The sequence below is a fragment of the Macrotis lagotis genome, chromosome 8 (assembly GCF_037893015.1).
Source record: "Macrotis lagotis isolate mMagLag1 chromosome 8, bilby.v1.9.chrom.fasta, whole genome shotgun sequence".
Taxonomy (NCBI): Eukaryota; Metazoa; Chordata; class Mammalia; order Peramelemorphia; family Peramelidae; genus Macrotis; species Macrotis lagotis.
In genome coordinates this window covers 56189832-56213055 of record NC_133665.1, presented here as the reverse complement: position 1 = coordinate 56213055, position 23224 = coordinate 56189832, and the positions used below count along the sequence as shown (strand labels likewise).

Below are 23224 nucleotides of genomic sequence, written 5' to 3'. Positions count from 1 at the left end.
CTTTTAGGAGGATATAGTTTCCTTCCTTATCTCTTTTAATGAGATCAATTTTTGCAACTGCTTTGTCTAAGATAAGGATTGTTACCCCTAATTTTTTAATTTCATATGAAGCATAACTTTTCTGCTCTAACCTTTTACTTTTACTCTGTATGAATCTCTCTGCTTCAAATGTGTTTCTTGTATGCAGCATATTGAGATTTTTAATTCACTCTGCTATATACTTCTGTTTTATGGGACAGGTCATCCAATTCACATTCACAGTTATAATTACTAGATCTTTAATGCTCTCCTTGCTATTTCCCTCCATTTGCATTTTCCACTTCTTTCATATTATCCCTCCTCTCTAGTGTTTTGCTTCTGAATACCACCACCCTCAATGTGTTTTCCCTCTTTTTAGGAACACCCTCGCTTTGCTTTCCTTTTTCCTTTTTCCTTCCCTCCATCTTTCCCTCCTCTACACTTTCCCCCTCCTAAATCCTGAGAAGATAAATTTCTAAAATCAATTGAGTCTGCATGTTAACCCTTCTTTGAGCCAAATCCAATGAGAGTTCTCACCTCTTTCCTTTTTTGCCTCTATCATGTCCCTACCCCATTCCATCTCCCCCTTCCTCCCATATCTTTATATTCCTTCCCTTTTTTAATGAAATCATTTAAAAATCATTCCATCAAAGTAATGGATATACCATGAATGTCCATATCTTCAGCCTAAGTATAATTCCTCTAATAGAGTTACAATGTTCAAGAGTAATGATAATCTTCCTCTCATGTAGGGATGCAACCAGTTTGCTCTTATTGGATAGCAGTCCATTTTCTTCTCCCCTGTTCAGCTTTTCATTTATCTGTTCAATATCCCATTTGAGGAACACATTTTCTGTTCAACTCTGATCTTTTCATCAGGAAAGTTTGAAAGTCACCAATTTCATTAAATGTTCATTCTTTCCCACTGAAAGAAAAAAGTGCACTTTTCTGGATTGTTGATTCTTGTTCATAATCCAAACTCCCTTACTCTCAGGAATTTCATATTCCAGGCACTTTGATTCTTTAATGCTGATGGTTCTATGTAATCCTGACTGTGACACCTTGTATTTGAATTGCTTCTTTCTGGCTGCTTGCAGGATTTTCTCCTTGTTCTGATAATTCTGGAGTTTAGTCACAATATTTCTTGGTGTTTTCATTTTGTAATCCCTTTTATGAAGGGATTGATGGACTCTTTCAATGATAGTTTTACTTTCTAATTCTAGGATCAGGGCAGCTCTCTTTAGCTATATCCTGAATAATGGATCCAGGCCATGTTTTTGATTAAAGGTTTCAAGTTGTCTTACGATTCTTAAATTGTCTCTCCTGGATTTATTTTTCCAGTGCAGTTGTTCCTTCAGTGAGTATTTTATATATTCTATTTATTTTCATTTTTTGATTTTGTTTAATAGATTTTTTTTTAGTTTTTGCAAGGCAATGGGGTTAAGTGGCTTGCCCAAGGCCACACAGCTAAGTAATTATTAAGTGTCTGAGGCCAGATTTGAACTCAGGTACTGCTGACTCCAGGGCCAGTGCTCTATCTACTGTACCACCTAGCTACCCCTGTTTAATAGATTCTTAGTGTCTAATGAAATCATTAGCTTCCACTGATTCCAATTTATTTTTCAGGGAGCTATTTTTTCCATTTAGTTTTTGCATCTTCTTTTTCATTTGATCAATTCTATTTTTAAAGAAGTTATTATCTTCTTCCATTTGCTCAATTGTGTTTTTGAGAGATTTATTTTCTTTCTGTATTTGTTCAATTGTATTTTTAAAGGATTTGTTTTCTTCTGTCATTTTTGTTGTTGTAAGATGTTAATTTTCTCTTGCAAAGTGTTAAATTTGCCTTTCATTTCTTTTCCCAAGTTTTCCATTTGATTTCTAAACTCCTTTCTGATGTCTTCTAAGAAGTCTTTCTGGACTAGAGATCAGTTCATATTCTTTGAAGGTTCATATTTAGAATCCCTTCTTTTCTCCTTTTCTGAATTAGTATCTTTATCTCCAAGGTAACATTCAATAGACCCCTTTGCAATGGCTTTTTAAAAAAATTTTAGAATGTTAACCTTCCTTAAGGTCTTGTGTTGGCAAAGGGGCTTGCTAACTGGCCTTGGATGTTTTGAACCTTAGAGAACTTACTCACTGGAGTTAGAAGGATCAAGCAGTAAGAAACACCAAAAGCTTTTCCTAGATTGACTACACTGAGGGTATCAGTCTCCCATTCCCTAGACCTGAGGCTGAATCTGGACTGTCCTCACACAACCCAATTGCTGCCCTAGGCCATCAGAGATGGAAATGTTGGTGAGTCTCTCTGGACCCAGCACTGGGGAAGTCCTGGGCCTTGGGGAAAAGTGTGAACACCTAAGGCTATTTCTGTGTTTGTACTGGAGAATGCCAGACCCTCCCACCCCACAGAAATGCTGGGGGCTCTTCTGGGAACACTGGTGACTCTCCAGACAATCTGGGTGGGTTGAATGGGTGTCCTGCACAATGCACAGCACAAAGGCTTCTGCTCCCATCACTGCATTTCTCAGGTTAGTCCCCTATTTCACCCTGCAGCCCCTGCCCTGGGTCTCTGCTCTCGTTGCTGGGCATGCCCATGGTTCCCTGTGACAGACCTTGCTGGAAGATGTTCCCCTCTATTCTTTTATGAGTTCTATCACTCCAAAATCTATTAAAAGACTTGATTCTTGTTGATTCTGAGGGAAAACCAGGAGAGTTAAAACAATTCCTGGCCTCTCTTCACCAACTTGGCCAGAATCTCCAGAAAATAATTCTTTGAAAATTAGATTTGAGTAAGGAGAAGCTAATGATCCCATTAAACATCAAGAAACAATTAAACAGAGTCAAAAGAATGAAAAAATATAAGAAAAATGAAAATATCTCAGCAAAAAAAATAAAACAAAATTACAAAACCTGACGATGAAAATAGATTGAGAAAAAAAGTAATTTAAGAACTATTGAACTGGTTGAAAGCTATGATTAAAAAATTACTTATGTATCATATTTTAAGAAATTATCAAGGAAAACTGCCCCAATATCTCAGATCTAAAGGGTATAATAAAACCTGAAAGAATCCACTGATCACCTCCTGAAAGAAATCCTAAGTGAAAACTCCAGCAATATTATTGCCAAATTCCAGAGCTCACAGATCAAAGAGAAAGTACTACAAAGTATAAGGAAGGGAAGGATCAATTCAAATACTGTGGAACCAGAGTGAGGATTAAAATGAATCTTCCACTTAAAAGGAATGGAGAGCTTTGGATATGATATTCTGGAAGGCAAAGCATCTGGAATTACAGTGAAGAATAACCACCCAGCAAAACTGAGTATAATCCATCAGAGGTAAAAATGATATGTAATAAAGAAGAGGACTTTCAAATTTTCCAGATCAAAAAACACCAGAACTGAATAGAAATTTGATACTGAAACACAAGACTCTAGAGAAGCATGGAAAAGTAAATATAAAAGAATAATAATGAGATTCAATTAAGTTAAATTGTTTACATTCCTATATGGGACAATGACACATTTGCCTCCTAAGCACTTTACCATTACAGGGAAATGAAGAGATTACATTGGCATTGATTATGTTGGAGTGATCTCAGAAAAATGAAGGAGTAAGAAAGAGAAATTAACTGAGAGAAGGTGGGAGTGAGAAGTGGAATGGTCAATATTTTCTCATAAAAGAGACTTTCAAGGAAGAGCTTTTATAATGAATGGGGAGAGAAGGAGTGATAACAATGCTTGAATATCATTGGAATTGTGTCAAAGATGCTCAGTTGGGTAGAGAAATCCATTTTTCCTTACAGAAAAGTAGGAGGCGAAGCAGATAAGGGAGAGGGGGGTGATAGATGGGAAGGCAGATAGGTAAAAGTAAGAAAGGAAATAAGACAGAGGAAAATACATAGTATTCATAACTGAAAAAGTGCAGCAAATTTCTCTCATAAAAACTCATTTCTCATTTATATAGAGAACTGAACCAATTTTTTGAAAATAAGAGCCATTCCTCAACAACTAAATCATCAAAGGATGTGAATAAATAGTTTTCAGTTGAAATAATGAAAGCTATCTATAGTTACATAAAAAAATGCTTGAAAGCACTCTTGATGAAAATTAGAACAACTCTAAGGTTCCACATAAAGTACACTTAATAGAAATGACAAATGCTAGAGGGGATGAATAAAAATAGACATACTAATAAACCATTGATTGAATTGTGAAGTGGTGTAAATATTCTGGAGTACAATTTGGAATTATGGTCAAAGGGCTATAAAACTTGTAGACCTTTTGACTCAGCACTGCCACTGTATACCCAAAAGAACAAATAAAAAGAACCCATTTGTCTAAATATTTATAGTAGCTCTTTTTAATGTGTGCAAAGAATTAGAAATTGAGGGGATGCCTATCAATTGGAGAATGGCTGAACAAGTGGTTGCAAAATTATGACAGAGTATTATTGGTGCTAAAAGAAATGACAGGGGGTAACAGCAACAGAGGGGTAATAACCAACCTTAATGGACTTGCTCATTCCACCAGTGCAACAATCAGGTACAATTTTGGGATATCTACGATGGAGAATATTATTTGTATCCAGAGAAAGACTTGTGGAGTTTGAACAAAGACCAAAGACTATTACTTTTAATTAAAAAAAATTATCTGATTATATAATTTTGCTATCTCTTATGCTTTATTTTTTTCCTTAAGGATATGATTTCTCTCTCATCACATTCAACATAGATCAATGTATACCATGGAAACAATGTAAAGACTAACAGACTGCCTCCTGAGGGGGTGGGGCAAGGGAAGCCAGATTAGTGGGAAAATTGTAAAATTCAAAATAAATAAATAAATCTCCTTAAAAATTTTTTAAAAAGAAAATAAATTGGTGGTTTCATGGAAAAATGGCAAAATATATGTGAACTGATGCAAAGTGAAGTGAACAGAATTAAATCATTCTATTCTGTATCAGCAATGTTCTAACGGATTCTCAACTGTGAAAGACTTGGCTTCTCTTATCAATACAGTGATGCAAGATAATTCTAAATGACTCATGAAGAAAAAATACCTTCCAACTTCAAAGAGAGAAGTGATAAACAAATTGAAGTACAAACTTGAAAATAATTTTGTGACGGCTAATATGGAAATATGGTTTTGCATGACTTCATATTTATAATTAATTCATAACTTTTGCTTCCCTTCTCGGTGGGTGTGAGAGAGAGAGAGAGAGAGAGAGAGAGAGAGAGAGAGAGAGAGAGAGAGAGAGAGAGAGAGAGAGAGAGAGAATTTGGAACTCAAAATTTAAAGAGAAAGGAATGTGGAAATAAATATGAATTAATTTTAAAAAAAGAAATTAACCTACCAGATCCACCCTCCAGACCCCAAAATCCCAGAAGGGGTCTTCAGAGCCTAGAGGGGCAACTCCTAGACCATTATAACCATGACCCGGCCTCCTGGAAGAGCTAAAATGTTTCTTAGCATGCACAACGAATCATCCTTGCTAAGGACATTTTATTTTTCAGGCCATACTTTTAGGAATGTGAGAACACATTAGAGTTATTTTTTACCACCATAAAGGCCTGCCAATGCAAAGCCATAATTGGTCTCAAATCCTCTGTGCACTGAAACAACCCAGGGCTGCTTCAAGCTGCTGGCATGCAGCAATTAGGGGTGTGGAGAGGGAAGCATTACTGACTTTGGAATGAGTCAGGCCCCACTGGTTGATCTTCTGCTTCCCCTTAGGGAAAGATAGTAGGAGTTAGTGAGAGGCTAGGATCTGCAACTAGAAGCCCCAGCAGAATCCTGTCTACATCCGACATGGGTGAAAGATTTTAACTCTCTAGGTTTCATTTGTCCCCTCTAAAAAACTGAGGGCCCTGGATTAGACAAAAACTCACATTTATATACTGCTTTAGAGTTTGCGAGGTTGGTACCACACATTATCTCACTGGATCCTCACAACAACACGAAAAGGTAGGTACTATTTTTTCCTCCATGGTCTAGGTCAATGAACTCCCCAGGTGAGAAAATTCCTTCCTGTGATGAATATAAACAACTCTTGTGTCTAGGGGAATTGTTCCTCATCCCAGGTCATGCTCCTAACCAGACCATGAAGGAAGTAAGGGAGCTATAAAGAGCCCAAGATTTGGAGTCAGAATTCCAACATTCTGTCTGCTGTTTTTTTCAAGTATTTTCTCTTACTTTGCTTGGCTCATAAAGGCAGAGTTAGGAGCAATGAAGGGAAGTTACGTGATGAAGTAGATAGAGGCCCAGGCCTGGAGTCAAGAAGACCTGAGTTCAAATCCAGTATAGGACACTCGTTAGCTTTGTGAACAGAGGCAAGTCAATTAATCCTTTGCATCAGTTTTCCCCTCTGTAAAATGAAATGGAGAAAGAAATGGAAAATCATTCAGAAATGTTTGTCAAAAAAAGTGATCATAGAAAGACAAATAAGATTGAAATGCCTGAACAACAACAGGAGCAATGAATGAGTTGTAGTGATTCCCATTTCAACTCAGTAAAAGGAGATACCATTTTCTAATAACTTGTGGTATCCAAAAAGTGATAATAGGGCCTATGAGGTCTGCATCACAGGAAATCTTCAAGGGTATATCTATTGTTAGTAGAAGGCAATGAAATGAATGCTGATCTTGGAGTCCCAAGACCCATGCTTCAATCTGGGCTCCTTTATAGAACTTAGGTGACCTTAGCCAAATCACTTAACTTCTCAGAACTTATCCATGTAAAATGAGGGAGATGATCTCTGAGATCCCTTCTGGTTCTACATTTATGATTCTATGAGCACTTGTTAATTCTGTGTGAATATCTGTCAGGAACATTGAATCAACATAGTAACTCTTGATCTGATAAAAACCATTGAACAGGCTGGACAAAACTGGGCTTTGTACAAATGTCCCTCATCTGTAACTGAAGGCAACACAAGTTCCAAGGCAGGAAGAGGTCCAGGAGAAGTTTTAATGGGTACTATCAGGAAATGTTATATTTTTAATGGTTAATTTTTTTGTTCTGAGACTCTAGGGTCATTGTTTTGTTTCTATGTCTTGCAGATAGTAAGGAGGAAAGGATTAATTTATTGAATTGAATTTTCTAGTTCTATAAACATTATTTAAATTACTATTTGGAGCTGGTTCTAGATCATAGACCAAGTTGGGTTCCTCATGTTTTCCAAAAAGCAATCCAAATCATTAAAACAGATGCAAAGAATATGTCATCTTGATATAGAATGACCAAGAAAGTGACAAAACCACTCTCAGAGGACAAGGTAAAGCAGAATTCTGTGGTGATGCTCAGGTCAGTCCAACCCAGACCCAAAGATTTTTATCCAAATCAACTGAACCTGGGGAACCGTAAGTTGAATGACAATTAAAATCTCTAGGTTTGACCCTCTGAAACATTACTTGGTCAAAAGGTGAGTGAGAATCAATTTTTCTTCTTGTTGGATCAGCTATTTGACCAGTGTACTTCAAATCTTGAAACTCTATTTAAACCCTAGTTATTGTTGTTGTGAAGGACTATTGTGTGATCTACAAGCCTAAAAAAAGTGATCCTTTAAGACAACAGCATGCTTACCAATTTATGCCTCTTACCTCCCATGGAATTCCTCCCCATTCCCTCCACCAACCCTACCTTCACTTGTAACAGAGATTAGGCTTGAAGTGAAACTGGAAAGAGTGATCTACTCCTCCTCTGCCTTAAAATGAGTTATAATAGTAATTATTACTATATTTCTCTACTAAAATTCCCCCACCAAAGCACAAATACAAGCTACCTTGTTTGTCTTAACTGAGACTCGAAGAATACAAGCTTTGGCAAGTTCATTTGTTGTTGTTTTAAGAATGGATCTCCTCCTCTTATCTGGGCTGGTAATGCAAGTACTGATCAGCACTGAGAGCTTTTGATCTATTTGCTTCTTAGGAAAACTGGTGACCTCCCTCTTGGGGAGGGAGGGGAGAGGGGCTCACCATAGGGATACTGAACTTAATACCAGCACTTATAGTCATAACCTGATAAAGCTCTGTGCTCCCTCACTTGAGAGATCACCTAACAAGATTATCATCACCCAAATTGAATGAGATTTTGTAACTCAACAACTTATTTCAACTTTTCTTCACTTGCTTCTTTCCTCAGATTGGAGGTATGGTACTAATCTCCTCCCAAAGTCTTCCTTTTAGAACTTATATTCTGATTGGCTTCTATTACTTGAGAAAATACATCTCCATGTCAGGTATCCTCTGGTGTCCCCCTCCTCTTTTCAACTTTGTTTCATCTTTCAGCATTTTGTGTGCTATCTTCCAACATTAAATTTAAGGTCCCTGAGAGTAGAACTGTCTCTTTTCTCTGATTTGTATCCCCAGTACTAGCATAGTGGCTGGCATATAATAAGCCCTCAATACATGTTTATTGAATTGAACTCAATGAATTGAAGAGATCCATCAGTCTCAATCTCCCTAGTAGCTGAGATTATAGTTAGTGTACCATCTTACTGGATTGGCAAGTCATGCCAAATTGAAAAGACTTTGAAAATGTGTCTGGGGTGGGGGGGGGGGCAACTGGATGGTACAGTGAATAGAACACTAGCCCTGGAATCAGAAGGACTTGAGTTCAAATGTGGCCTCAGACACTTAATTCTTACTTAGTTGTGTGACCTTGGGCAAGATACAACTTCACTGTCTTGCAAAATCCAAAAAAAAAAAAGGGGTATGGGGACTGATAATGAGTTCAGATAAGACCATCACCAGAAGACTTACCACTAATGATGAATTTGGGGGACAGGACAAAGCTCTTCATGAAGATATTTTATGAAGACATAAAGAGATTTCCATCTGCTTCCATAGAAAAAAATCAATGACATATGAAGTATGGAAGCATATTTGGAATATGGCAACATGCCTATTTTGACATATAGATTGACACTAAGAAATCCCTTGCCTTAACAATGCTCTTTAAAGCAAAGTCATGAACTTGAACTAAGGGGCAAGAAAAACACATGTGTAGACTCTATGGAAGGGTGAAGGTTACTCTAGTTATAGATGGATGAGTTTAATTTCAAGCCAATTGATTATAATTATTTTTCAAAAGAAAGGTTAATAAAATCAATAAAGAAAATGTTACTTTGGGGATTCGGTACATCCAGGGCTTTTTAACTGTATGTACTGCAGCAATCAAAACAGCTATAGTAAATGATCTTAGGTATAGACAAGACATTTTCCTATGATAAAATTTTTAGAACCACAGGTCAATCCAGAGGAGTCTTTAATTAAAAAAAAATACAGAAATTCCCACATCCTTCAAACCAAAACATATCTTTATTCTCTTAATTAATAGAACCCCTAGGAAAAAAAAATTTTTGATTAAGTGGGAAATAACAAGAAATCTGGGTCCAGGGCAGTGTTCTGTCCGCCCCCCCTCATACCCTATATAACCTTGAGCTTATCTTTGTGAGTTTCATTTTTTATCTCTAAAATAGAGGGGTTGCGTATCATGATTTGGAAGCAGACAAGTAATGCTACTAATCCAAAGTAATAAAGGTACTAAATGATAAAACATTAGTTCTCTACTCTTTCCACTAGACTACATTGTCTCTGACACTAGATTTTACCACTGTTACATCATAAAGTAGAAATCTCCATTTTCTGAGTCTTCTAAACATAAAACAAGTTCTCCTATGTGCAGACCATTGCTTTAGTCAACTTTAGTTGCATAACTAGAACAAAATTCAAACCTCAATCACCCACCTCTCATTTTGAAAGTAGATTGAGGGGCAGCTAGGTGGCACAGTGGAGAAAACACCGGCCCTGGAGTCAGGAGTACCTGAGTTCAAATCTGGCCTCAGACACTCAATAATGACCTAGCTGCATGGCCTTGGGCAAGCCACTTAACCCCATTGCCTTGCAAAAAAAACCTAAAACAAAGTAGATTGAGAGACTTCTTCAGAAAGGTATTCAAAAAATCAAATACATTCTACAATTGTGGGGGACTTCTTAATAGGTAAACAATGAATAGGATGACTGATACTGAAATAAGTAAATGGAATCATAGGCTGAGAATTAGATTGTAAGGTCCTTGAGAACAGGGATTGTCTTTATTTTCTAATTTGTATCCCCAGTACTAGTTCAGAGGATATTTGCTCCAACATCTTCATTTAATATGACAGCTTGGTGTCATGGTGGATAGAGAAATGGACCAGCCTCAGATACTAGCTGTGTGACCTTAGATAAACCACTTAACCTCTGTCTCATCTATAAATAGGGATAATAATTACACCTACTTTCCAGGATTACCATGATGATCAAATGAGATAATATTTGTAAAGAGGTCTGCAAACATTAAAGTATTATTTTTGAAGATGCTGCTACTGCTACTGCTACTGCTGCTGCTGATGGTGATGATGCTGAAGAATTAACCCACTTCATATTAGCTGTAATACCTTACTTAGGAGAAAATATTTCTTTCAAGAAATCAACCAAAAATCTCAAATTGTCCAATACTATATTGTTATAGAAAAGTTGTCAAATAGCTCTCATCCAAATCCCAAGAGAAGATAAATACAAGGATGTGTGTTTGATCTCCTCAGACCAGGTCTCCAAGTTTTTACAACAGAATCATTATTCTTCATCAGCATCTCTGTGGTCTCTCCTGCTCTTAGGTCCATTTTAATAATTGCCAGGTGGCCTGGATTTCCCTTGCAGGTGGTTTTTTTCACTCCAATAAAGGGGGCTGGTTCATCTGCCAGGCATACCCTTGGACAAAATCCCTAGGCTTTCTGAAAGGGTAAGTTCCTGAGGGTGGTGTATATAGCATTGTTCTTGGCAGCTTTGCCCATTGGCAGGGACCAGTCTAACATAAGTATGGAGTATAATAAAACAGACCTTGTTTGATGTCCTGGCTTGTGGGTGCTCCACTGGTCTGTGTGTGGTAGGCAGTGATGGAAAAAAAAAATGAACACCTAGATTATTTTGAACTTTTCTCCAGAATTAGGTGGTAAATTATAGAGCCTATTTGGGAAGCCTATGTAGGTAAATGACTTTTTTTTTAAACTACCATATGGGGCCAGCTGGATAGTACAATGAATAGATCACCGGCCCTGAGTTCAAATTCAGACTCACTTAATAATTACCTATCTGTGCTACCTTGAGCAAGTTACTTAACCCCATTGCCTTAATAAAAAGAAAAGAAAAAGAAAAGGAAAACTATATATGATCTGAGAGAAGATGGCATCTAGAGAAGGGAGACTTGGAATTATCATTCTGGACAGATAATCACTGCCATAAGGATGGAAGTATTACCCTATAAATGAAATAAATCTATTAGAAACTGATGTCTATCATAATATCACAGTCATAGAAGTACAAATAAGAGGCCCCCATGGCCTCATCATGATCTATGAATGCTGGTACCAGTCTCCGCTTCAGATCTAAAAGCTAGACATTCCATACTTAGTCAAGCTACCAGGTCTTCATCTGCCCAGGGTGGTCTGGCTAATAAGATTCCATATATCAGTGGTCTCTACACTGGACTGTTTCACCATGAAGAACTCATTCTTTTAAAAAAATATTTAAGTGGGGAGGAATAAATAGAGGGAAATACAGTTAGCAATAACCACTGTGGGGAAAAAAAATATTGAAGTAACTTCTCTCATGGACTTATGATAAAGAATGTGATTCATCCCAGAGACAGAGCCAATGATTTCTGAACACATAAGTGAAGTACATTTTTTTTCTTTTTCTCTCATTCTATTTTCATGAAGTTTCTCTATCTTTGTGGGGGGGAAAGGGGGATTATGTTTACTTTTACAAGACTATTGTGTAAATAAATAAATAAAATTTTGAAAAGTCTTTAATCTCTCTACAAGAGAATTGTCCATTCAAAGACTGCCCTTCCAGGTTTTTCTTTCATAAACAGCAACTGGACATGATCTTTCAAGAAAGTTCAAGACTGTATTTTGAAGACTAATTCAGATTAACACAAAAAGATAATACTCTTATTCTCCTTTAAAATAGGAAACAATATAATAGAGGCTTAGCTGAGCTATATAACTAGGCTGCATGGTTATTAGAAAGCTGAAATTAGGAAGACAAGTTCAAATTCTGCCTCAGATTAGCTGTGTTACCCTGGGCAGGTCAATTAACCTATCTGTGCCCCAGTTTCTTCACCCATTAAATGAGGGAGCTGGAGTCAGTAGCCAATAATATCATTTCTAGCCCCAAATTGATGACCTTAGGGAGTTATTACAGGATCTGCTTCAGTCTCAGGAGGATGGAGGGTTCTCGGTATTCTTGGTGACAAGAATGGGGTGTGCTACCTTCACCATAACACTTTGCTTCGTCGGTACCTACCCTTCAAGCATATCCAGACTTTAGGCAGCTCAGAGCATAGTCTACCAAATAAGACTTTCCCAGGGACATAGACTTAAAGACCATAAAACTCCAAAGCAAACTTAAAAGTATACCAAAGAGTATCTATGGACCTCTTTGGGAGCTCTTCTGATAAATCACATATACTCTGTCCCTTTGTACATCCCTCACTCCTCATTGGTACCTTGATTCCTGTGATAACAAGACTGGATCAAAGACAATAGGTGACTGAGCCAGGATGAGCTATCCATTCTGTGGGGAATAAGGAGTGAGAAGAGATGACTTCCAATCTCTTTTGATATCACTTTTTTGTTGGGATGCAACAGTTGGTGAAACAGTCCAGTGTAGAGACCACTGATACCTTGAATTTCCAAGGGTTAAAGGTGATTCCTTTTCCTTCCTTCTCCCCAGTTTGGTAGCAATGATGATTGCTCTCATATAGCTGCCTAAGGAAGCATGAGATTAGGTAGAACTCAGATCTAAGGCTGCCTGACTTCTTCAATTCTAGATCATGAAGTGATTCCAAGAGAAGAAAGGAAGGAAAATTTATTAAACACAATTATATTTCAACAGCTTTGCAAATATTATTTGACTTAATTTTCACCACCCTGTGAGGTAGGCATCATATCATTATCATCATTATTATTGTCATTATTCCCATTTTACAAATAAGGCAAAGATGAAGTGACTTGCCCTGGGTCACATGTCTAATAAGTATCTGAGGCTAGATTTGAACTCAGGTCTTTCTGATTTCAGTTCCATTGCTCTATCCTCTATACTGCCTAACTGTCTTTATAGCCTACAGAGTAGGCTACCTCTTCATCCAAAATCACCAATCTTCTTTAACACAGACACTCTATCACAGGAACCAACAGATCTCTCAGGATCTGCTGGTCTTTAGCAAAGGGATTCACCAAAAAGGACCAGCATGCAGGCCCATCTTCATACATCCTAATGTATGAAATGGTACTATATACATTAAGAAAGACATCTAAGGACACTAGGCATCTTATAGTGCTCTTTTATCACAAAGAAGTCCCTAGACTTTTGTTCAGTCTTCTAGTTACAATATAAAGACTGGTTTATGAAATACAAATCCAAAGAATTTTAGATGTCTTCTTTTATTTGCCAAATACAGACAATCCCAAAGCAGAAAAAAAGGATGGTAACCCAATAATGACCGCTACTTTCTTTATAGTCCCACAACTCAATTGTCCTGCCTCCTTAATTATACTCCACCTATAGTGTTATTTCTGTTCCCCTTTTTTTCTTATACTTTCTTCCTAATTCATAGGTAGATAGATAGAAAGACAGACAGACAAATAGATAGATGGATGGGTGGATGGATGGATGGATGGATGGATGGATGGATGGATGGATGCATGCATGCATGAATAGATAGTTACAAAGATGAATGGAAAGAGATTTTGATGAAGCTCATATTGATTTATATTCATTTATTTTTACCAGCTACCATTCTCTCTCCTACCCAAACTTACAAATGTCATTAAACAATAAAAAAGAAAACACTCATAAAAATATATGTAGTCAAAAAAAAAGCCCATATTGGTCCCATTTTTATGTCCCATCTTAATTTAATTTATGTCCCATATTAAACCCACCTCCTTTCTTTAATGCTCTGGACTCAAGACTGGAGTTCTAAAAGCCTTCAAAGTTGTTTTTCTTTATAATGTTGCTGTCATTGTATAAACTGTTTTTCAAGTTCTGCTCAATTTACTCTGTATCAGATCATAAAGAAGTTACCAGTTTCCTCATAAACTGCTGATTTTGTCATTTTTTAAAGCAAAATAATATCCCATGACATTCACATACCATTATCGATTTAGTCATTTCCTAAAAGGAAGGCATCCTTTTCCTTCTTAATTTCTAGTTTGGGACTACTGTGAAAGGAGCTGCTATAGCCAAGACACTTGCATTCTTAACTCTTTGTACATGGAGTTTCTTTTCCTTTGGTCTTTTTGAGGTAAAGATCTAGCAGTGGCATTTCTGTGAATGCACAGTTCAAAGTTCACACTTATTTCTTTATATGTCCATTATACCTAAGCTCAGTTTATCCTACTTTTTTCCATGTAATAGGTAGTACTTTTATTTCTCTAATATCCTGTCACCAAGGAGATCAGGTCCTGTCTATAGAGACCATCTTGAAAAGATCTCTGAGGCTTTGGCTGGCAAGGTTCTTGTCTTGCTTCCACAATAAAGGATATTTATCATTTACTGTCAATAAAGTAATTTTTGATGTTGGAGTAAATGATATTGTAATATAATGTTACTTCAGAAAAAAGGGGACCATCCTGAGAAGACTACAAAAAATGAGACAGAACCCCAGGGATACCTGCTCCAAGATCCAAGTAACCATTTAAGTATGGAATACTGGATCAGGAATCAGGAAACCTGGGTTCTCACCAGGACACATTCACTGATTTATTAAGTGAATTGGAACAACTCATTTCCCCTTTCTAGATCTCAGTTCTCCAGTCTTTAAAATGTATATCAGAGTCTCTACACTCCTTCCCTCAGAGAGTTGTTCTAAAGCTTGGATTTGATCAGAAAGAACTTTGTAAAATTTAAATCATCATTTATATGGAATGGGTTGTTATTATCATCATTGTCCTTGTTGCCATTATTGATATTTATAATTATTATTATTATTAGTGAAAATAGTATCACCTGTCCATGTTTTATTAAAAACAAGGACTAATCAGCTTGGGGAAAAACTTGTTTTAAGCACCATCCTTTTCCTGGAAGAAAAAAAAAATCTTACTCTTAAAACCAAACCAGCCCACCTGTGCAAACAGTCCTCTCAGTCATTCACTGTAACTCTAATGACTATGCAGTCAAGTTTTGGGGGATTTTTATTAGGCCAGAGTATTTGAACTGGGAAGGAATAGATTGCTGCTCTGCTGGTTACCATAATGGTCAATTCTCCATTCCACTGCCTGGAGGGATGTTGTGGAAATAACAGGAATTCAAATTCCTGGTTTCCCACTGGGTTTTGACCATTTACTCCCTTTGTTAACTTATTAAAACAATTCATTTAATATCTCTAAACCTATTTCCTTATCTACAAATTGATGGAATCCAGGAGGTTTGATTAGATGATTTTCAAGATCTCTTCCAGATCTGAATCTAAAAACTGCCAACCCAAGACTCACATTCTCAGCTCTGCTGATAATTAGCTATGCAACTATGAGTTATGGGTGGGCATGTCACAGGGGCTTCAGTTTTCCTACCTGTAAAATTGTGGATTAGACTAAATGATCTCCAAAAAATGTTCTAAGTTCTGGCATTTTATTGTTTATGTCCTAAGGCAGTTTCCAATTATAAAATGGAAGATTTGAAGATTAGGTAGTTATTAAGTTAAATTAAAAATATGTCATAGTTAGAAAATGATCCTCTGAGTACAAAGTCTCTGAATCTGTAGAAAAGTCACAATTTATTAGGAATTGCTTTAAGAAGGACACAATTTTCCAAAGAAAATTACACTGCATGTTTTGTTATGACTCATATAAAGGGGTATTTGTCATGGAACACATCTTTGTGCAGCAGGATTTGAATTTCTGAAATCTCTATAGAATCATCACTATCTTCTGCTATTTCTCAATAGCCTCTGTGGATAGTGAGGCTATTCAGGATTGAGGCGAGGGATAAGAGTCTAGACTGCAATGAGATAGATTTATATCCTGAATGGGGACCTCAGCTCTAAGGCTATCATTAGCAGTCATTCTTCTCATTCTTCTTTTTTTCATCTTCCTCTTTTTATATTCCTTTTCTTAAGGTCAGGAAGCAATAAGCTCTGAAGGGATCTCAAGCATTTTTTAAGTCCAACCACCCATTTTTTTTTCCTGCAAGGCAGTGGGGTTAAGTGACTTGCCCAAGGCCACACAGCTAGGTAATTATTAAGTGTCTGAGGCCACATTTGAACTCAGGTCCTCCTAACTCCAGGGACAGTGCTCTATCCACTGCAACACTTAGCCACCCCTAACCCTCCTTTTGATACCTGGAAAAATCCATGTCCTGACTGGAGAATTTTGTTAGCCATGAATATATGTGAGAATCAGATATGAACAAATTGATAAATCATCAACTCCTAAAACTGAAGGTTGTGGTCTCAAGACATATCTATAATTAAATCCAAAGGTGAATTGATTACTGAAATAGTATTTTGAGAACTGGAAGTGATAGGGTGCAAAAGCAATCATTTCTTTTTGGAATACTATAGAAAAGTACAGAGAACCCTGGCATAGGCTGACATCCAAAATTTAGGGAGAAAAATTTTCAAGAGTTAAGCAAAAAGATAAATAAAATTCCATATATTAAAATTCCACAAAGAAAATCAGTCTGGGATAGACAGGGGCAGAAATATCTCAATAGTGAAATTCTGATAGCACAAAGAAGCATTTCCAGTAAGTAGGAAAAATTATTGGAAAGACTCATCAAACAACTGGGACCTTTTAAAACATGTTTAAAAGAAGAAAAGAAAGGCATATATCTTACATTTATTTTAGGTCCAAAGTACTTCAAATTCAAAACACCACCAAAAAAGGGGATTTTTAAAAAAAGGTATATAGGGTAAAGGGTACCAAAGAAGGAATAGTTTCATTTTTTAGGGTGTTTGGGATGAAAATAGTAGTCACCAGAGAGAAGGAAAAACTTTATCAAAGTGAATTTAATTCCTGTTTTATCTGCCAAATGGAATATTATTTGGGTTGAGGACAGAAAATTGTATGTCCTAGTAGAAAATGTAAATCCCAGGTAAGAAAATGAAAATAAGAAAGGATCTAACTATCATTGTTCACTGGGCCTAGATGATCAATCTCTCAAGTTGCTTAGTGAACCAGAGATTAGAACTTCTGGGCTACTATCAGTGATCCTGAAAAACTTGTAGAGAATAGAAGAATCCCATAGGAATGGAGAAAGGCATATGTAGCATTTTTTTTAGATGACTAGATGTGGGGAAAGTAGATCACAAGCTTAATTTTAGTACCTGGAAAGTTTTGAAAAACATATTATTAAAGGAATGATTAATGAACATATGAAAAAGGATATAGTAATCACAAAGAGTCAATATGGTAAAAATAATTGACCTAAATTTTGGTAAAGTATTTGATCAAAGATCTCATACTATCTTTGGATACTATTCCAGAGAGAGAGATGGGCTAGATAATAGTTCATGTTAAAGGATTCATGAATTGGATGGAAGGTCAAAACCCAACAATAGTTATTAATGGATTGGTGTAATTTTTTATTGATATTTTATTTTTCCATTTTAACATTCATCCACATGCATATTTATAAGGTACAGAATTTTCTTCCACCTTCCCTTTCCACCCCCACTGCTTAGTGGCAAACAGTCTAGTGAATATGGTTCATGTACATTTGTGTTTAACATGTTCAACATATTAGTAATTTTTTTATTAAGAATTAAGGATTAGGGGCAGCTAGGTGGTGCAGTGGATAGAGCACTGGCCCTGGAGTCAGGAGTACCTGAGTTCAAATCCAGCCTCAGAAACTTAATAATTACCTAGCTGTGTGGCCTTGGGCAAGCCACTTAACCCCATTGCCTTGCAAAAACTGAAAAAAAGAATTAGGACTAAGGGAAAAGAAAGAAAACTGAGGGATAGGAAGAAAAACATAAAAGAGAAATTTTTAAAAAGTGAACATAGTGTTCACTCATTTTGTTTTCTTTGCCTGGAAGTGGATGGCACTGCCCATAACAGGTCTCCCAGGATTGTCCTAGTTTGCTGAATTGCTGAGAGGAGTTAAATCCATCAAAGTTGATTAACTCACAGTGTTATTGGGGGCTTTTTAGGTTTTTACAAGGCAAACGGGGTTAAGTGGCTTACCCAAGGTCACACAGCTAGGTAATTATTATTAAGTGTCTGAGACCGCATTTGAACTCAGGTATTCCTGACTCCTGGGCCACTGCGCCACCTAGCTGCCCCAACACAGTGTTATTGTTAATGTGTACAGTATGCTTTTGGTTCTATTCCCTTCACTTAGCATCTGTTCCTCTAATTCTTTCCATGCTTCTATAGAGTTTATTCATTATTTCTTACATAACAATAGTATTAATTGGCATAAATTTCAAAGAAATCTTCATGGAGGTGTCTCACTTATCTATGCTATCTTAACGTCTTTTATGGTAATGAAAATACCCTCAGGTGAAAGATATTTACCAATAAAAAGAAATTAGTGTGAATGCCAAATTTTGCTTTCCAAAATTTGCAGATGACATGAAACTGGAAGGAAGAGAAAATACATAGTAATTGGAATATAATCTGGATCTGTAATTTCATTTGGATAAAGAACTCCCTTTACCAAGAGAAATCAACATCTTCTCTGAAACTAGAATCTTGACTAGAATAATGAGAAATCAAGTAATTTATCTATGCTGTTGTAGACCAAGACACTGATAGAAATTGGGGGACCGAGTTCAAGTTGATTTTGGCCCTAGGTAGATTGAGTTGTGACCCAGCTGTGTGTCCTTTAAGTAAGAATATGAAAATAGAGAATTCTTGAGACCACATATAGCTACTTTTTTCTTTGTTCTATTTTATTTTCCTGCAAAATGCCTTTTTTATTTTCTTGGTAATATATTTCACCTGAGGGTATTTGAATTATTATAATTAAATGGATTATTTGAACCCTTACACACTGAGGGTTCCACTGCATGAGACCTAGAATCAGGATCAAGATAGTGACAGGACCTGGAGCTAACTAGATGTTTCTGATTCCAAGGCTGGATTTCTATTCCTTTGATAAATCCTTCACATGACAAAATTAGCATACAAAAAGTTTCTATAACACTGACCTGAATTCTTCATTAAAAATAGCTTAACCAGTATAAAATGTAACTAGGTAGTAAATGAACTAAAAATTTCAAAAGTTAGTAGACTGAAAGTTCCATATAAGATGATCATATCAATAGGTAATTGAAAAAGCCAGTGTAGTCCTAATGGGCCCAGAACTAAGGGGGCAATAGGTTTTTATGGATTCTGTCCTGATCAGATCACATGTGAAGTATTGTTTTCAATTCTCGATGTCACATTTTAAAAAAAGGCATCAGAAAGCTATAGAACATCCAGAGAAACATGGTAAAGAACTTGAAATCATATCCTATGAGGACTATTTGAAGTGAACAGAAATGCTTTGCCCAAAGAAGCATAAGAACCAAAATTTAGAGCTAGGAGGTACTTCAAAGATCATTGAATCTAAGTCTTACTCCTTATTTTTCTTTTTTTTCCTATTTTTTATTTATTTAATTTTAAATTTCTGAAATAAAATATTTCCTTAACATAGTATAATTTAAAAAAAGATGATTGCATATGAAATTGCAAATCTATTATATATGCATTTTGTTTCACAAGAGGAAACTGGTGTTCAGAAAACTGATCTGGCCAATGGCACATATAGACAATAAGCTACAAATACTTGAATTGAATGTATCTTCTGAATATCAGCCTGTTATCACTCACACTACTATATCATGCTGCTTTTTTAAAGGGAAGTCTCATGGAGGACAAGAATAGTTGCCAAATATATGAAGGGTTCTCAAATGGAAAAAAGAGTTAGATGTACTCTTTTTTGGCCATAATAAACAGAATCAGAAGCAATTGTAAGAACTTGTAGGGAGGTAGTTTTAATTTTGATATAAGAAAAAAAAAGACCTCTTAATCATTAGTACTTTAAAAAATAGAATGGGCTAGTCCAAAAGAATGTAACTACTCAACAGTAGAGATACAACAGGAAAATATTGACAGATAATTACCATTTTCTTCTCAACTCTAAAAACCAGGCACTTGGCCCACAAATGACTATGCTACCTGCTGTAAAATCACCCCATTCTCCTTGCCTCAATCTGTGCCTCCATGGTACAACAGAATCCCTTATCATTATGCCTCTCTCTCTGCTACAATGACCTGTTATGCTGTGACCTGTTACAATAGTTGGTGGCACCAAGGCCTGCCAGCTAAATTCAGTTGGCCATCTCCCCAGTCTATCTATCCAGATTATTTCCTTATAGCCTACGATTATGGTCACTATCCTTCCCACAGGCTCTCCCTCTGCCAGTATCTAGTCCTTGGCTCTGCTCTAGTCTGGCTTATAATAACTGAACCTTGACATTGTTCCACTTAATATTACATTTCAGTCTTCTTTCTTCTCATTCCTCTCACTCTTTTTCTTCTCCCCAACTTATTCTCAGGTCTTCCAATACCTAACTTAAGCATCACTTTGTTTTGCAGGTGGAATTGTCTAGGTCAGAAATGTCAGACATGTGGCTCCCAGGGTTATATTCAACAACTCCGAAGAGCAGCTGAACCAAATTAAAATAAAATTGGGAAATATTCCACAAAATAAATATAAAATTCAATAAAACAGATATTACATTTTAAAACTAGATTAATATGGGACCCTTGGGGATCCTTATGTATGGGTTAGTGCCCCCCCCCAATTCTATTTGAATTTGGTTCCACTGGAATAGAATCCTGGTCTCTCACTCCTGGTCCATTTGAGGACAGTAACTTCAGCTTCACAGGCTGGAGAAAGACTATAATTTTCTTCAGACTGAGAGGCCTCTGGTTTTGGCAAGATATTCTGTTTCCAAAGGGCAAGAGCTGTCTGAGACCAAAGGCAGGCTCCACCCAACTGCTCCCCTTCCCTTTTTCCCTTTGTAAATATCCGGGAACCCTCAGTAAGCGCCCAGCTAAAAGACTGATACCACAGAATTGCCCGAAGCCAACAAATTGTTTCCATATGTTTCTTGCGTTTGATCAAGAAGTTTTAGCCTTTTAAAATCCTGAAAGGGAGGTTGTCCTTGATGGAGAAATGATGCTGGAGGTTTAAAGACCCCAAGGGAGAGGGGGAGGAACTCTACACAAGTCTCGAGCTGAGTGGAATGGAATCCAATTAAATTCCCACTGACACTCAACACAGACACACAGAGGCTTGTAATCCGCCTGCCCCATGGATGCTGAGTTTGAGGAAAAAGTTGGACCAATTTTAAATGTTGCATTTGGACACCACCAGGGAATGCATCAGCAGCAGAAGCCACTGGGGGAAGTAGAGGGTGGAATCAACAGGCTCTTTCATACTATGAAGCCGGACGGCTAGCAGCAAGGAGCCCGAACCTTCACTGAGAAAGGTAAAGGGATGGGAAGAGCTGACCAGGATCCGTCTGTGGGATGTAAGGCCCCTTGTAGGTAGCTGATCGAAATCTTGCCCATTTGCTCATTTGAAGCAGGGGCCCAGGGATTTGGGCCTTGACTAGATATCATAGCTTAATCCAAAGTGGGGTCAGAATAGAATTATTCATTTTCTAGAGTTGAGTTTGACAGTTTCCTTCCTATCTATAACCAAGTCTTATGTGCATTTCCTTTGTTATATCTGGTGTGCCCATGGGCAGATGGACCAGTTACCATCCCTCATTTGGGGACAACAACTGAGGAACACAATCAAGCTACTATTTCTTAATTCGGAGTGCCTCAGTTTTTGAGGAAACTCAGTTCCTCAGATTCCTGGCATCCTGACTCCCAGATCAAGTATGATTGAGATGGCATTCCAGGAAAGGGACGGGGACTTGTTAGGCTGGGATGCATAGCTGGAAATCCACTGTGAGAAAGTTCTTGCCCCACCAGGAAAAGGTGCTGATCAAGGAGAAGTTCCTGCAGCTCAGGGTATGTATAACTGGGAGCCAACAGGAAGAGACAGAGACAAGATTTGCCCTCTTCCCTGGACCCAAGAAATTTCCTTCTCTGCTCTGATAGATGCCATGGTAGTAAGCCCACCATGACAGGAGTCAAGCCAAGAGAAACAATAGCTCACTTAAGTCCACAAAGTCAGACCCCAACATAGAAGTCCAGTGATATGTAAAGGGGTACTTGAGGAGCTGGCTATTTTTCTCCTGTTCTTTCCTTCTTTTCTGGGCTGCTTCAGCACTGATTAGAAACCAAGGAAATCCAGAAAGCATCTGAATCTACCCATGAATCACCCAACCCTGTTGCAAGGCAGAAAGAAGGAGCCTGGACTCTGGCCCCAGTGCTCTGCCCTGCCCAGAAGCTCTGAAGCTCTAGTTCCTTGTGGCAAGACTGACTCATTTTCACAAATGGCTGGTGAATTGGTAGTCTTTGTAGAACGGCCATCCCAAGCCATGACAGAGAGATTCCTGGCAAGCAGGGACTGCTTGGGCTTTCAATAGATAGTGGCGGAAGGAGGGAAGTAGAAATTGAAGGAAGAGATACAGAAGCATTCTTTGATTATAGAGCAGGCAGGAAAGATATTGGAAAACTCTACCATCATGGGTTGTCATTACTGATTCACATACAAGTGAGCATCCTACTAATGTGAAGATGATGCGGATAACCTCAGATCTGGAGAATAAGGGATTCACATTGGTGATGGAGCAGTAGGGAGCAGTGGCCCAAATCAGTATCCCTGCCTGGTTGCCCCTGTGAACAAAGGCATACATTTATGTGAGTATTATTTGGGACAGAAGATGACAGACAGTAGTCTAGGTTAGAGCATAGTCTGATCAGGATAAGATCTTAGCATGAAATAGGCCCTCAGTGGTCATTTGTTATTTTTGGTCCATTGTTTCAGTCATGTTTGATTCTTTGTGATCCCATTTGGGGTTTTCTTAGCAAAGATACTAAAGTGATTTGTCATTTCATGCCCCAGTGGATCTGTTTTATTGGGCAATCAGTGGTTAAATGCCTTACCCAGGATCACACAGATAGGAAGTAGATAAGCTTGGGTTTGAGCTCAAGTCTTCCTGAGTCCAGGTCAAATGCTATCCACTGAGCCATCTTGGTCATTTAGTC

At 37.4% G+C, this 23224-nt stretch overlaps 1 protein-coding gene across 2 annotated transcripts in view; it reads left to right on the top strand.

Annotated features, from left to right (window-relative positions):
• Positions 1 to 5780: 5780 nt before the first annotated feature.
• C1QTNF8 (C1q and TNF related 8) overlaps positions 5781 to 23224 on the top strand; it is a 30130-nt gene continuing 12686 nt past the window's right edge. The window contains exon 1 of one of the 2 annotated variants that reach the window (XM_074195995.1): positions 5781 to 5985. The gene's annotated coding sequence lies outside the window, so the exon portion shown is untranslated. Of the gene's footprint in view, positions 5986 to 21132; positions 21550 to 23224 lie in introns of those variants that run through there. The other variant, XM_074195996.1, reaches the window with a different exon arrangement.